The sequence below is a fragment of the Schistocerca serialis genome, chromosome 7 (assembly GCF_023864345.2).
Source record: "Schistocerca serialis cubense isolate TAMUIC-IGC-003099 chromosome 7, iqSchSeri2.2, whole genome shotgun sequence".
Classification (NCBI taxonomy): domain Eukaryota; kingdom Metazoa; phylum Arthropoda; class Insecta; order Orthoptera; family Acrididae; genus Schistocerca; species Schistocerca serialis.
Window position 1 is genome coordinate 55685275 of NC_064644.1, and position 16101 is coordinate 55701375.

Here is a 16101-nt window from a genome sequence, read left to right on the forward strand (position 1 = left end):
CAATCTGTATATTGAGCAAGCAGTAAAGGAAACAAAAGAAAAAGTTGGTGTAGGTGTTAAAATCCATGGAGAAGAAATAAAAACTTTGAGGTTCGCCGATGACATTGTAATTCTGTCAGAGACAGCAAAGGACTTGGAAGAGCAGTTGAACGGAATGGACAGTGTCTTGAAAGGAGGATATAACATGAACATCAACCAAAGGAGAACAAGGATAATGGAATGTAGTCAAATTAAGTCTGGTGATGCTGAAGGAATTAGATTAGGAAATAAGACACTTAAAGTAGTAAAGGAGTTTTGCTATTTGGGAAGCAATATAACTGATGATGGTCGAAGTAGAGAGGATATAAAATGTAGAATGGCAATGGCAAGGAAAGCGTTTCTGAAGATGAGAAACATGTTAACATCGAGTATAGATTTAGGTGTGAGGAAGTCGTTTCTGAAAGTATTTGTGTGGAGTGTAGCCATGTATGGAAGTGAAACATGGACGATAAATAGTTTGGACAAGAAGTGGATAGAAACTTTCGAAATGTGGTGCTACAGAAGAATGCTGAAGGTTACATGGGTAGATCACATAACTAATGAGGAGGTAATTGAAAAGAATTGTGGAGAAGGGGAGTTTGTGGCACAACTTGACAATAAGAGGGGACCGGTTGGTAGGACATGTTCTGAGGCATCAAGGGACCACCAACTTAGTATAGGAGGGCAGTGTGGAGGGTATATATCGTAGAGGGAGACCAAGAGATGAATACACTAAGTAGATTCAGAAGGATGTAGGTTGCAGTAAGTACTGGGAGATGAAGCAGCTTGCACAGGTTAGAGAAGCATGGAGAGCTGCATCAAACCAGTCTCAAGACTGAAGACCACAAAAACAACTGTGGAATATAGCGAATCAACCACATCCGTATATTCTGCTGATCACGAGCTGCTGTGCACTGCGTGATTGACTTGCTGATGTTTTCACGGTTATGTCCAGCAGTTGACCACAATTGTACACTATGGAACGCCCGAACATTCATAAATGTGCACCTTAGGCTTCTATTGGGAAAAAAATACTTCTGTTGCAGCTAACTCATAGTAAAAGGTAATGCACACAGAGGATTAGCTGTTAGGTAGTGTGTACTGACAAAATGGTTCAAATGGCTCTGAGCACTATGGGACTTAACATCTGAGGTCATCAGTCCCCTAGAACTTAGAACTACTTAAACCCAACCCAAGGACATCACACACATCCATGCCCGACGCAGGACTCGAACCTTCGTCCGTAGCGGTCGCGCGGTTCCAGACTGAAGCTCCTAGAACCGCTCGGCCTCACCCGCTGGCCGTGTGTACTGAATATTTGTTTTACAACATGAGAAGTGATGTTTGTTGTATACTTTCTACGCAAAGAATTTAAAACGTATGTACGTTTAACATTTACTGTAGCTGCCACCAAACGACTTGCCACCCGCCGTATATATTTTTATTACGATTGTGTGTGTATTTAACTGTCAGTCTGAGAGATGGAAGCAACTTTTCTTGTGATCTGGAAGTAACAGGGTGGGTGAGGGGCTATGTTTGGAATTACTTTGTTAATTTTTTGCATGGCTTGGTCTTAAATAAGCATGAAATTTAGATATCGGCCATAAAGCCACAACCCAGGGCTAAGTTTTAACGCAAATGATCGATCCTTTGCTCACTTTGAAATCGAAAATTGGGTGACAATACATTAGTAAAGGAAGTAAATGAGTTGAAACTGACATGCTTGTGTCTAGACTGCATAACCTTCAGAAACATTTTCATATATGTCATATTTCTCTCCGTGCATCAACTAAAATCTCTTCGATGATTACCCGAATACCAGCTGTTTAACACCAGCCATATAAACAGTAATTTCACTTAAAGCAGTAATGAAATATAAAAAAACGCTTTTATTGCTAAGAACTACGCTCCGACACACAATACAATGGCTCGTGGAGTACACGTATTAATTTAAAAGTATACGACAGCTCGTTGTGATGGTTCAAGAGACGCTTTGATTGTTCATGGGAGGCAGAAGAAAGTAAATCGTGACGCCCATGTTGATGTAATGCTCCTGTACTATTAGAGGACGTACGACACAGCTCTTTAGTGTTGCCTTGGGGAAGTTAAGACCTCAGGTCCTACAGCTTAATGGGGTGGAACAGACAGACGTAAAGTTACTTCGGGCATATCCTGATCGAGTTTTATAGGTTGGCTGCTGTACACGATACATGCAATAGACCTTGCAGGATGGTCGATGAGGCTGCTTGCGGATGATGGTGTTGTCTAGAGAGAAATCTGAATGCGATAAATTATTGGTAGGGGACCGGAATGGAAACTGAGATTAAACTTGGTTCAGTATGCAGACTGCGATCACTACATGCTGCTAAGACAGAGATTTAGAAACCAAGTTTTAAATTATAAAACATTTACATGGGTGCATGTGCACAATTTAATGGTCATGAACTATAGATTAAGACTGAAGAAGTAGCAAAATGGTGTAAAATTAAGGAGATGAAATCTGGATAAGTTAAAAGAACCAGGGGTTGATAAGAGTTTCAGAGGGAGCATTAGGCAAGGGTTGCCTAGAACAGGGGAAAGAAATACAGTACAAATCAAATGTGTTGCCTCAAGAGTTGAAGTAGTGAAGGCAGCAGAGGATGAAATAGGTACAAAGACATGGCCTAGAAGGAATCTTTGGATAACGCAAGAGATAATGAATTTAATCCATAAAAGGAGAAAATATAAAAAGGCAGCAAATCAAGCAGGCTAAAGGGAATACAAATGTCTTAAAACTAAGATTTGAGAGACGGGTAAGTGAGAACGGCTAGAGGACATATATAAGGTTTTAGAAGCATATTTCATTAGGGACAAGGTAGACGCCGCCTACAGGAAAATTAAAGAGGCCTTGGAGAAAGAGGAGCAGCTGTATGAACATCAAGACCTCAAATGGGAAACCGGTCCCAAGCAAAGAAGGAAAAGCCGAAAGGTGGAACCTGTGTATAGAAGGTCTTTACAAGGGAGATCAATTTGAAGCCAAAATTATATTTAAAGGGAAGTGAACGTAGATGAAGATGAGATAGGAGATGTGATACTGCGAGAAGAATGACAGAGTTCTGAAAGGCCTAAGTCGGAACAAGGCCCTGGAGTAGATGATATTCCGTCAGATGTGAAACAGAGGCGAAATACCCTCAGACGTCAAGAAGAATGTAAGAATTGCAGTTTCAAAGAAAGCAGTTGCTGACAGGTTTGAAAATATCATTCCAATTCCATGAACGCACAAAACTTTGAAATTCAGTTTAGCCCTAATACAAGCAGGCGCACTGCTAGGTTCATTCAACGACTGATTTTTATATGCCCTCCGCATAAACTCGCTACCTGGCATAACAATTCCGGGCTAGTCCGAAGCAAAAATAATTATGAAACCCAAGCCTTGAGGTATTCATTCTAGCAACGTGTTGTCTACGTTTCAAGTTTTACATTTGACTTGTTGAGAAATAACGGAGAAAACGGAAAGAAAATTTGTAATCCTACTGCTGAGTCTGTAATTCACATCAGAATCCTGGAGACAGTCTTTCAATTTCGTTGCAGAGGTATTGATTCCTTCCGAATTGTTTCTCAGCCTCGTATCTATTCTTTGGACTCCTTGATGACGTACTGCTTTCGCATCTCGCTGCACACGATCTCTTCGTACCTTTTCTGTTCGATTGCACTTACTTACTACACGTCCTTACTCGAAGGACAAAACCGCACGCTGTAACATCCCAAATAGACTCTCAAAAGTTAATAGTGCAAACTAAAATCAAGATTCAAAGCGAACCAATAGTGTTTTTCGTACATTTACTGATGCTTACTGATCCCAAGCAAATGTAATATTGTTGTGAAGTGCAGCTAACTATGCCCAGACACTACAGGGTGTATCGAGTTGTCGCAGATAGCCCGTAATTCAACAGAAAAAATTCTTTTTCAGGGATTAGACATTTTACCCCACATATTAGAAGGTTCAAAGTATCCTTTAAACTAATAAAAATGTTTTTTGAAAGTTATAAAGTCGTGTTACTTCTTAATATTTGTTAAAGGGGACATCAGTCTGTCCTACAACTCCTGCCCCACAGCCCATAACCAATCCTTCCCCCGGTCCAATTATTATTGCATACTCGGATCCTACGAAAAAAGTTCTACATTTCATTTACAATGTAAATGTAAAGCTTTGTGTTCTAACACCTGATATTTATGTTCGAAATATACTTTGTTTTGCAAATTCTACTGTACAGTACAATATGGTTAGCTGTTTAAATTTGTGGCTAGAAACCACGTTTAGCGTGATCCAGGAACAGCGTCGTGGATGTAATAGTTTGCTGTTCCCGTCGGAATCCTTTACATTGGAGGATGACACGCGTATAGCTGAAATACTAAACACCTTTTTCCAAAGCTGTTTCACAGAGGAAGACCGCACTGCTATTCCTTCTCTAAATCCTCGCAAAAACGAAAAAATGGCTGTCATCGAAATAAGTGTCCAAGGAATAGAAAAGCAACTGGAATCACTCAATAGAGGAAAGTCCACTGGACCTGACGGGATACCAATTCGATTCTACACAGAGTACGCGAAAGAACTTGCCCCCCTTCTAACAGCCGTGTACCGTAAGTCTCTAGAGGAACGGAGGGTTCCAAATGGTTAGAAAAGAGCACAGGTTGTCCCAGTCTTCAAGAAGGGTCGTCGAGTAGTTGCGCAAAACTATAGACCTATATCTCTGACGTCGATCTGTTGTAGAATTTTAGAACATGTTTTTTGCTCGAGTGTCATGTCGTTTCTGGAAACCCAGAATCTACTATGTAGGAATCAACATGGATTCCGGAAACAGCGATCGTGTGAGACCCAACTCGTTCATGAGACCCAGAAAATATTAGATACAGGCTCCCAGGTAGATGCTATTTTTCTTGACTTCCGGAAGGCGTTCGATACACTTCCGCACTGTCGCCTGATAAACAAAGTAAGAGCCTACGGAATATCAGACCAGCTGTGTGGCTAGATTGAAGAGTTTTTAGCAAACAGAACACAGCATGTTGTTATCAATGGAGAGACGTCTGCAGACGTTAAAGTAACCTCTGGCGTGCCACAGGGGAGTGTTATGGGACCAATGCTTTTCACAATATATACAAATGACCTAGTAGATAGTGTCGGAAGTTCCAAGCGGCTTTTCGCGGATGATGCTGTAGTATACAGAGAAGTTGCAGCATTAGAAAATTGCAGCGAAATGCAGGAAGATCTGCAGCGGATAGGCACTTGGTGCAGGGAGTGGCAACTGTCCCTTAACATAGACAAATGTAATGTATTGCGAATACATAGAAAGAAGGATGCTTTATTGTATGATTATATGATAGCAGAACAAACACTGGTAGCAGTTACTTCTGTAAAATATCTGGGAGTATGCGTGCGGAACGATTTGAAGTGGAATGATCATATAAAATTAATTGTTGGTAAGGCGGGTACCGGGTTGAGATTCATTGGGAGAGTGCTTAGAAAATGTAGTCCATCAACAAAGGAGGTGGCTTACAAAACTCTCGTTCGACCTATACTTGAGTATTGCTCATCAGTGTGGGATCCGTACCAGATCGGTTTGACGGAGGAGATAGAGAAGATCCAAAGAAGAGCGGCGCGTTTCGTCACAGGGTTATTTGGTAACCGTGATAGCGTTACGGAGATGTTTAATAAACTCAAGTGGCAGACTCTGCAAGAGAGGCGCTCTGCATCGCGGTGTAGATTGCTCGCCAGGTTTCGAGAGGGTGCGTTTCTGGATGAGGTATCGAATATATTGCTTCCCCCTACTTATACCTCCCGAGGAGATCACGAATGTAAAATTAGAGAGATTAGAGCGCGCACGGAGGCTTTCAGACAGTCGTTCTTCCCGCGAACCATACGCGACTGGAACAGGAAAGGGAGGTAGTGACAGTGGCACGTAAAATGCCCTCCGCCACACACCTTTGGGTGGCTTGCGGAGTATAAATGTAGATGTAGATGTAGATGTAGAGTCCTCTTGTCTCTCGCCATTGGAGTGCTGGATTTTGTTGACTATCCATTGCATTCAAGCCTGTCATTACGACGTCATAGGCATTTTACCTCTATTTAATGTGCATTCTTCTGGTAACCGCGTAGCGGTCAGCGCGCGAGTTACGGCTGTTGCATGGAAACACACACTGCAATCAGTCTGACGGTGCGGTTCGTGGACGGCCACCGAAATCGAGCATTCCGTGGGTTTGAGGACTCACCACAATCAAACCGGTAGGGAATAGAAAATTACGTTACCATACAAGTATCTTAGTTGTCAGAAATGTTAATTTCTAGCCATCTTATTTGTACCATACAATCATATTCTTAACACTCGTGTAACGTTTGGACATCAGCATAGAAGACTGGAACACAAATGTCTGCATTTCCAGCATAAATGACATGCAGAATTAAAATCAGTTTTAAATGGCAAAGCCGGCCAGTGTGGCCGTGCGGTTGTAGGCGCTTCGGTCTGGAACCGCGTGACAGCTACGGTCGCAGGTTCGAATCCTGCCTCGGGCATGGATGTGTGTGATGTCCTTAGGTTAGTTAGTTTAAGTAGTTCTAAGTTAAAGGGGACTGATGACCTCAGATGTTAAGTCCCATAGCGCTCAGAGGCATTTGAACCATTTTTTTTAGATGGCAAAAACAGGAAAATTTGATATTTGTCTGTTACAGCGCCATCTTCCACGAATGGATAACAATGGTTAAGTAAACCATACGTATTTCTTGTGTACAATGCGAATATGCAATAAAACAGGGTTCCCTTGCGAAAATGCAAAGGAGAGGTGGTTGCTACAAAGTACACAAAGTAGTTCCACAAAGGATATCGACCAGCCGCATATAGAAAGTTCCTCAAAAATCGTATTGACATATAAATGGTCCATGCCAGCTTTGTTCACAACAACTGATGGACTTTGTAAATTAAATGGTTCAAATGCCTATGAGCACTCCATAGACTTAACTTCTGAAGTCATCAGTCCCCTAGAACTTAGAACTACTTAAACCTAACTAATCTAAGGACATTACACGCATCCATGCCCGAGGCAGGATTCGAACCTGCGACCGCAGAGGTCATGCGGTTCCAGACTGTAGCGCCTAGATCTGCTCGGCCACCCCGGCCGGCTCGTAAATTGTATTTTAACAGTTGCACGATCGATAGGTCGCGAGACCGTCTGTAGTTTACGTTTGCCTTTGGTGAGCGTGGTTGGCATGGGGACTGGAAGAGTGAGGACAGTGACAGTCAGATCGCGAAGATGAAACCGCGGGCTGAGGCGGCCGAGTTGAGTCCGGCGGCGAGGCGAGCACTGTGCCGGCAGTTGAAGGCTCGCGTAAGTTCGGCAGTTAACGGCCACCGGCTCTGAGCGTAGCAGCGATGCCGGGAAAATACACTCGGGTGGGTTCCTGGATTGCGAAGCAGTATCATCTCGATTGCGGCCGACTGCAGACCTCTGGACGTTTGGAGCCCGTACCGAGGGAAGGAGGGTCTCGAGTGCTTCAGCGACTGAGCGGACCAGCAGACGGATGGCGGACCGCTACTGTGCTGAAGTTGTCTGTCGGCTCCGCGCTGTTCGTCCTGCACGGGTACGCCGGGTGCGCTTCCGATTTGATTGCCAAGCATCGGCAGTAATCGTAGCTACAATTGCCATTTCTCACACCAGTACGCTGACTGTTTGGTTCGATACGTCTCTGGTTGCTGGTTCTAGGGTCACGTCCGGTTCCATATCAGACTTCTGGTTACTGATACAACTTCTACGTCTAGGTAGAAGAGCTGTGTGTGCCCTCCTATAGCACTTCTGGGTTTGTTTCTTTATTTCATGCTCCAATCTTAGCGGTATTTGCCAAGTTCTTGGTCAACTTCTTAATTAGCTGCTGTTGGGCGTTGGATTTGTGGTGGATTGCATTTACATATTTTCTGTGTTCATCTCATGTGCCACTTCCTGTGTATTGGAGAGGGCAGTCTTATCTGTTGTCTTACTGGATATTCATGCTACCTAGTTTGAATGTGTTTCCTTGTTTTTCATATTCGTAATGGTGGGGCCTCTTACTCTTATCTCAGTGACTATTTTGCGTTTTTTACTGCTATCTTATACGTGGGTACAGTGTTATTCAAAAGTTTAAAATCTATCTGCTGTTAGTCAGGGGCTCGTTAGCCGACCGATCCGGGTTGTTCAAATGTGTGTGAAATCGTATGGGACTTAACTGCTAAGGTCATCAGTCCCTAAGCTTACTCACTACTTAACCTAAATTATCCTAAGGAGAAACACACACACCCATGCCCGAGGGAGGACTCGAACCTCCGCCGGGACCAGCCGCACAGTCCATGACTGCAGCGCCCAGACCTCTCGGCTAATCCCGCGCGGCGATCCGAGTTAACTTGTGGTTTAGTGAGTGGGTTATACTTGTTTACCCCTCACCTACGGGCGCGAGTTTCGTACAATTTGTTGTTGACAGTCGAACTTCCGGCTCGGTAATTGATTAGTGACTGCGTTTGGATTTTGGCCGCCTTACATGTTTCATCGATTTGCCACCGCTAACTCGTTGAAAAATTATTTACTTGTTTTTCTTGTTGCTGTAATTTTGACTGTCGTGTGGCGGCGTTCGGTCTATAGCAGAGGACTGGCCCAATTCCTGTACTAAATTCTCTTTTTCTCTGTTAATTTTGCCACCATTTGTCTTCCATTTTTGGTGGGACTTGGATGGAATTGCCCTTGTTCATAGAGCAGGTGCAACGTTCGAAAACGGAGTCCGCAGCTCGTGGTGTAAAGGGTAGCATAGTTGCCTCTCGATCACGGGTCCCGGGTTCGATCCCCGGCCGGGTTGCAGATTTTTCTCTGGCAGGGGACTGGGTGTTTGTGTTGTCCTCATCATTTCATCGTCATCATTCGCGACGGTGGCTACTTTGGATTGTGTACAAATTAGACTGTGTAAAAACTGGGACTTTGTAAGGGGGATGATGACCGCGCTGTTGAGGGCCCCACAATCCCTAAACATCACGTCCGAAAGGGGAGCCCAGTCCTCGCTCTACCGAACGGCCAGCCGGATGCTAGTGGCCCTGCACCACGTAATCTCTCCGCGCCCACAACGCCTTGAGAAGACAGGGTTGTATAGGACGTCAATGTATTTGTGTCAATCATTGCGCGCCTACTGCACCTATACTTTTAATTTTTTTAAAGAATTTTAGTCCATGTAGACTGTTGAAGTGTTAACCATTTAAAATGCCAATTGAGTAATTACTTGATTTATTTACTTAAATGTGTTTATGCAAGAGTGGCTCAACCAACTGAATGGTTATGTATATATTGTTGGTTTTCGAAGAGACCAAACTCTAGAAGATTTAGGATCTGTTAGTTTCACATTGATTATTTGTAGCATTCAGAACGCAACATTTAACATCAACTGCGTCTGGTTATTTCTCTTCCGTGCGTTGTGCACCTCCGCTATACGACGGTATAGTAATTTTCTTGTAGTGTCCTTATTTGCAGAGTATACTTGTATTTTAGGTTGAAAAGTATTTTTCGAGAAAGGATTTTTTAGTTCCTTTATTTTACTGCTACAGCTTATATTATTGTATTTAATTTGTTTGCTGTTTATCAGGCTGGTTCAGTTTTATGATCGTAAATTGTTCTTTTTCTTAGTAGTGAGTACCCCCGGGAGGGGTGCTTTTCCAATAGAAGTTTAGTTAGTGTAATTTAGTGCGTTTTGTTACGATAAAGAAAGTAAAGATAAAGTTCACAACTCGAATTACGTTCAGTCTCCCTTGGGGCCTGTCCTCCCTACCACGCAAAGCTTGAGAAGGATTTTATCTACCAAGAATGAGAGCAACGAAAGTGGTACAATGATGCGTTGGTAATATTCACGAGAATTTTTTGGACGGTATGAAGTGAAGATGTGATCATTTCATTCAGAGAATATGAAATCGAAGGTATAATAATTTATGATTATAAGTAACGAAGTCAGAGAATGTGCAAATAGCATGCAATCTAAACCAGTTTAAAATCTATCCAGAACACCTATCAAGAATTAAAGTGATTGCTTGGAATACAGAGAAGAAAATCAATATTGGCCTGCCTGTTATGTGGTGCATCGTCATAGTTTGAGATATTTCTTCACACTAATAATATTTGTGGAAATGCTTGCGACGTATCATTGAATTCTCGTAGAAAACGTCGTCTCAATAATTACACACGGATATTTGTCTTCAGTTTCAAACATTTATACAGAAAGTGCGGATGTATGAAACATTTGCTACAATTCGATTTATCTGTAAGAGCAAAACAGTACAGTTTGCTACAATTTACATTCTGTTACTAGGAATGCTACCTCATATGCTGTTAACAAAGCGGGGAAAATTCATCTTAACGCCTGTTGATATGTTGTGTAAACACCATCAAGAAATATGCATATAATCCACAGCAGTGGTGGCGTCTATGTCTGACTACGTCGTCTGCTACCGAAGACGGACGGGCTCTTACAAGTTAAAGAAACAAAGACAGAAATAACAATGCAGAATCCTATATTTTTACTTCAGATTCAACAGATTACGACAGTATGCGTTGTCAGTTGCTACTTCTTTCAACCGAGCCAACTAGGTTGTGACGTAACACGTTGTAGCACCTTCCTGTGGCCAAACACAGGCTAAACTTGAAGCCAACAGGGGTCGACCGTACACCGTCGCTTATAAGTCCAAATCTTATACTCCCAAAATCTTGTATCACCACCGGCCGGAGTGGCCGCGTGGTTCTAGGCGCTACAATCTGGAACCGCGCGACCGCTACGGTCGCAGGTCCGAATCCTGCCTCGGGCATGGATGTGTGTGATATCCTTAGGTTATTTAGGTTTAAGTACTTCTAAGTTCTAGCGGACTTATGACCTCAGAAGTTAAGTCCCATAGTGCTCAGAGCCATTTGAACCATTTCGTTTATCACCAGAGACAAATCAGCGCAAATGAAATGTACAATACGTAAATAATTGACATAAGGATTAAAAGATCCTGTAAGATGAGAATGAGAGAAACCAAATCCTCTAAAAATCGACCCACATTTTATTTCAGAAATATACCTACGAATACACCGTCCAGTTCATTAATGTGATGGCCGCCTATGTTCGACGTCAGCCTCCAATAGCCGCTCACAGGTGGCAAGTGGTAGCATTAGCAGTGGAGGGTATGTCGTAAAGCTTGTATGGGGGACGCGGAAAACATTGCAGTCGTTGTCGTAATGCGGAAATGAAAAGATTTATCGGACGTCCAAAAAAGCATGATCATTGGCTTTCGTGCCAAGGGCGGAAACATTTCCGAAATGGCGTGGTTTTCAAACCGTTCGTGTGCCGCCGTTGTCACAGTATTCCGTGCATAGCAAAATGGTGCTGTCCAAAACCGGCGCCGAGGCAAATGTGGTGCACCATGGGCCAAACAAGACAGGTGAGATGGACGGCTCTGAAGATGTGTGCGGGTGGAGGGACGTGCAGCTGTTGAGCAACTGACCACCCAGGTGAACCAAGAGGCTACCAACGAACGTCGCTGCGTGTGGTCTGGGGATGTTTTCGTGGCATTCTGGAACGCACAATGGATCAACGTAAATATGCATTTGCCCCTCTTGACCATCTCCAGCCCTACGGGCAGTTTGTTTCTCATAAGCACGGTGGCATGTACTAGCAGGACAATGCAGTGTGTCACCCAGCTCACCGTCTGTGTGCCCGGCTTGAAGAGTACCAGGATGAGGTTACAGTACTCTCCTGCTGATAAAACTGCTGTTTAATCTCATTCGAGAATATGTGGGAACATCTCTATCAGTCTGTTCGCTCCATCGCTTCTCGACCGAGAAACCTAGTGCAGCTGGTCACGGCATTGGATTCAGCATGGTTCAACATCTGTTGAAACCTACCAGAATCTCAGTGACCCTCATCCTGCACATCTCGCGGTGGTCTGCACTGAAAAAGCGGCTGTTCATACTTTTGACAGATGGTCGCATAAATGTGACTCAGTAGTGCATATGTGAATGGTGACCTTACATTGAGAATATTGATTAATCAATCAAACAATAGCCAAACTAGCAGTGCAAAAATTGAAGTTGCACAGTGGAATCAAAGAGTTTACAGACAGCAGCATGCACAAAATAAGTGCATGAAGCCGGGTATCAATTAACGAAGAACAGTAGAAAATTCTTGAAGTTGGACAGTGCCAAATAATATTGACAGTCAGAGCGCCATTTTTAGTTCATTAATCACCAATGCTATCTCAGCACAACCAACACAGTCATAAGTCGAGACGGAGTTCAATGTCCTGAGTTCACTCCCATGAAACTATTCTCTTCCAAAGCACGTCTAAGCGTCCAAAATGTGACTACCAGAAGTCCTACGAATGCCCTCAGGCCACGAGACTCTATGCCTACCCAAACGTATAAAGAGCAGTGGAATGAAAACGAGATAGCTGGAAGAAAGCAAATAAACTGTTTATTGTTTCAAACATAATTGCTGTAGCATCTGCAGTGTAGTCGAAACAAACTTGGAAATATGTGTTCTTACCTACATCTGAGTACCTTCAAGGTTCCGTGGGCAACCGCAAACATTTCTCCATAACGACATTGAAGGTCGTGACTCAAGTGGGATAAACGTATTAACAGTCATTGCGATTGCCTTTAAGGTAATGAACAGTATACTTATGTTTTTCAATCCGGATCGTTTTTGTTTTACAGCTCTCTATAAATATTTCGACCATACCACTTATACCTACGAGCAGTTATCATTGCCACGTGTTGATAAACGCAGAGACTGTCACACTCTATGTTTATGCCCTATGAATTCCCAGTCATTTTAACTCCTTTTATTTATCTTCGACACTTACACTGCTATCTGAACAGCACAGCACAAATACTCGTTCTGGAAAACGTAAAACCCTCTGTTTACAATCACATAACACTGTTGTGTTCTCTGCATCACTTTCTGCATCAGGAGCACGATGTTGGAAAAATCTTTCTGAAAATATCAGAGAAACTACATTCCTTCCGGGTTTCAATAAACAGGGAACAGCCCACCTTCCATGACAACCGCCGTCTCTCCCAGTTATTAACGTCAGCTCACTCTGTTCAATCCCCCATCCACCATAACTTTTACCTACCCTTTGTCGGCATAATTCTGTATTTAAGTTGTATTCTTTCATAACAGCCACCTTTACTGTCATTTCAGTCTTCTGCTCTTTCTTTATCACTTCTGCTTCTGATAATACTAAACTAGAGTATAAACTTGCTAAACTAATCTATATCATTCTTAATGCCATTCACTTTAATATTATTTGTGCTAATTATTATTTTTCATTTATTTTCTTTAAAAATATTATCTTTTGTTAGCTTCACTGGTTATATGTGATCTGTATCTCTCCTTTAGACCATGTTTGTTAGATATTATTTTTATTATCTTCACTTTCTCAGACGTTAAGTCCGGTTAAAAATGGAGTGACGCGGACCTTGATCAAGCGTCACTTCCTTTTAACTGTACGGTATGTGTTATATTGCATTTAGGAACTTTCGGGTAACGAAACATGTATCAATAATTAAGGATTTCTGTAGTTGTATATATATGTTTGGATGTAGCTGTATTGCATTGATGTACTGGTGGATATTGTGTGGTATGACTCCTGTAGTTGATAGTATAATTGGTATGATGTCAACTTTATCCTGATGCCACATGTCTTTGACTTCCTCAGCCAGTTGGATGTATTTTTCAATTTTTTCTCCTGTTTTCTTTTGTATATTTGTTGTATTGGGTACGGATATTTCGATTAGTTGTGTTAATTTCTTCTTTTTATTGGTGAGTATGATGTCAGGTTTGTTATGTGGCGTTGTTTTATCTGTTATAATGGTTCTGTTCCAGTATAATTTGTATTCATCATTCTCCAGTACATTTTGTGGTGTATACTTGTATGTAGGAACGTGTTGTTTTAAAAGTTTATGTTGTAAGGCAAGCTGTTGATGTGTTATTTTTGCGACATTGTCATGTCTTCTGGGGTATTCTGTATTTGCTAATATTGTACATCCGCTTGTGATGTGATCTACTGTTTCTATTTGTTGTTTACAAAGTCTGCATTTATCCGTTGTGGTATTGGGATCTTTAATAATATGCTTGCTGTAATACCTGGTATTTATTGTTTGATCCTGTATTGCAATCATGAATCCTTCTGTCTCACTGTATATATTGCCTTTTCTTAGCCACGTGTTGGATGCGTCTTGATCGATGTGTGGCTGTGTTATATGATACGGGTGCTTGCCATGAAGTGTTTTCTTTTTCCAATTTACTTTCTTCGTATTATTATTATTGTTATTGGTATTGTTATTATTATTATTATTATTATTGTTACTATTCCTGTGAATGTTTTTTTTATATCCTCGATATGTGTTGTTCCTGGTCAGAGATTAGAGAGCACCTGTACGCCGTAATCTGGTCACGCTAAATAGACAGTGATACGGACTACTAGCGTAAGGTTGTGTCGTAGTGGAAGGACCTGGAAAAATAACGTCTCAACATCATCCGTATCTAGATTTTCATGAACACCCCTCAGGAAAAGTAGCTTTACCAATTAGGTCTACAGGACCTTGACATATTAATACAAAACCATCTAATACCTCAGAACGAGGGTTGGGACAATTTTAAGGTGAAACACACGGAAAGCGGTCCCTCATATCCAGAATGAGGTTTTCACTCTGCAGCGGAGTGTGCGCTGATATGAAACTTCCTGGCAGATTAAAACTGTGTGCCCGACCGAGACTCGAACTCGGGATCTTTGCCTTTCGCGGGCAAGTGCTCTACCAACTGAGCTACCGAAGCACGACTCACGCCCGGTACTCACAGCTTTACTTCTGTCAGTACCTCGTCTCCTACCTTCCAAACTTTACAGAAGCTCTCCTGCGAACCTTGCAGTACTAGCACTCCTGAAAGAAAGGATATTGTGGAGACATGGCTTAGCCACAGCCTGGGGGATGTTTCCAGAATGAAATTTTCACTCTGCAGCAGAGTGTGCGCTGATATGAAACTTCCTGGCAGATTAAAACTGGTCGAGTTCGAGTCTCGGTCGGGCACACAGTTTTAATCTGCCAGGAAGTTTCATATCAGCGCACACTCCGCTGCAGAGTGAAAATCTCATTCTGGAAACATCCCCCAGGCTGTGGCTAAGCCATGTCTCCACAATATCCTTTCTTTCAGGAGTGCTAGTTCTGCAAGGTTCGCAGGAGAGCTTCTGTAAAGTTTGGAAGGTAGGAGACGAGGTACTGGCAGAAGTAAAGTTGTGAGTACCGGGCGTGAGTCGTGCTTCGGTAGCTCAGTTGGTAGAGCACTTGCCCGCGCAAGGCAAAGGTCCCGAGTTCGAGTCTCGGTCGGGCACACAGTTTTAATCTGCCAGGAAGTTTCGGTCCCTCATATGTCTTTCATTTTTTGTTTCATGGGATATATTTTGTTGCGTAACAACAGTCTTACAATTACCATTTAAAAAACCTTGTTAAATGAATAACCACGCTCCTAATAATTTAAAAGACTTGAACAGACTCAATTCATTTATAACAATGTTTCATTTTATACCATTAAGAGCAGGGCTTGAAACCAGGATCGTACGGTCGTGAACTACGAATAAGATGTCGTACCAACTAGGTGTGTCTGAAAGCGAGTTCAGCAAACTGAACTTTATCAGTGGAATTAATTAGAATGACTGCCACTAAATGTACCAACAATTTCCAGGCATAAGTGACACGTTGCACAAGTAACGTCCACATAAGATACAGAAATGGTGACAAGTCACGCCACTGATTGTGGCTGTTGGAAAGCCCTTAACAAAGAACAAACATTAATAAAAATCCCTTGAACAATAAAACACCCAGTCCTCCAAAATACAAGCAAAGCAAAGATGAGAAGGCCTGCAATTTAAATGCGACTCCCAGCTGGTACACACCAACAGAAACTATAACAATGAACCTTAAAATACAATTGCCCAGAATACAAGATAAGCTGAGAAATACAGCGGGCGCCTATCACAGGAAACATGGAAGAAGTAGGCAAGTTTCACAATGAATGGC

General features: G+C 42.4%; 1 non-coding gene across 1 annotated transcript; it reads left to right on the plus strand.

The window, feature by feature from the left end:
- The first annotated feature begins 15341 nt into the window (after nt 1–15341).
- On the plus strand, nt 15342–15416 carry Trnaa-cgc (transfer RNA alanine (anticodon CGC)). The gene has a single exon. It is a non-coding gene; the product is annotated as a tRNA-Ala (tRNA).
- Nucleotides 15417–16101: the final 685 nt, after the last annotated feature.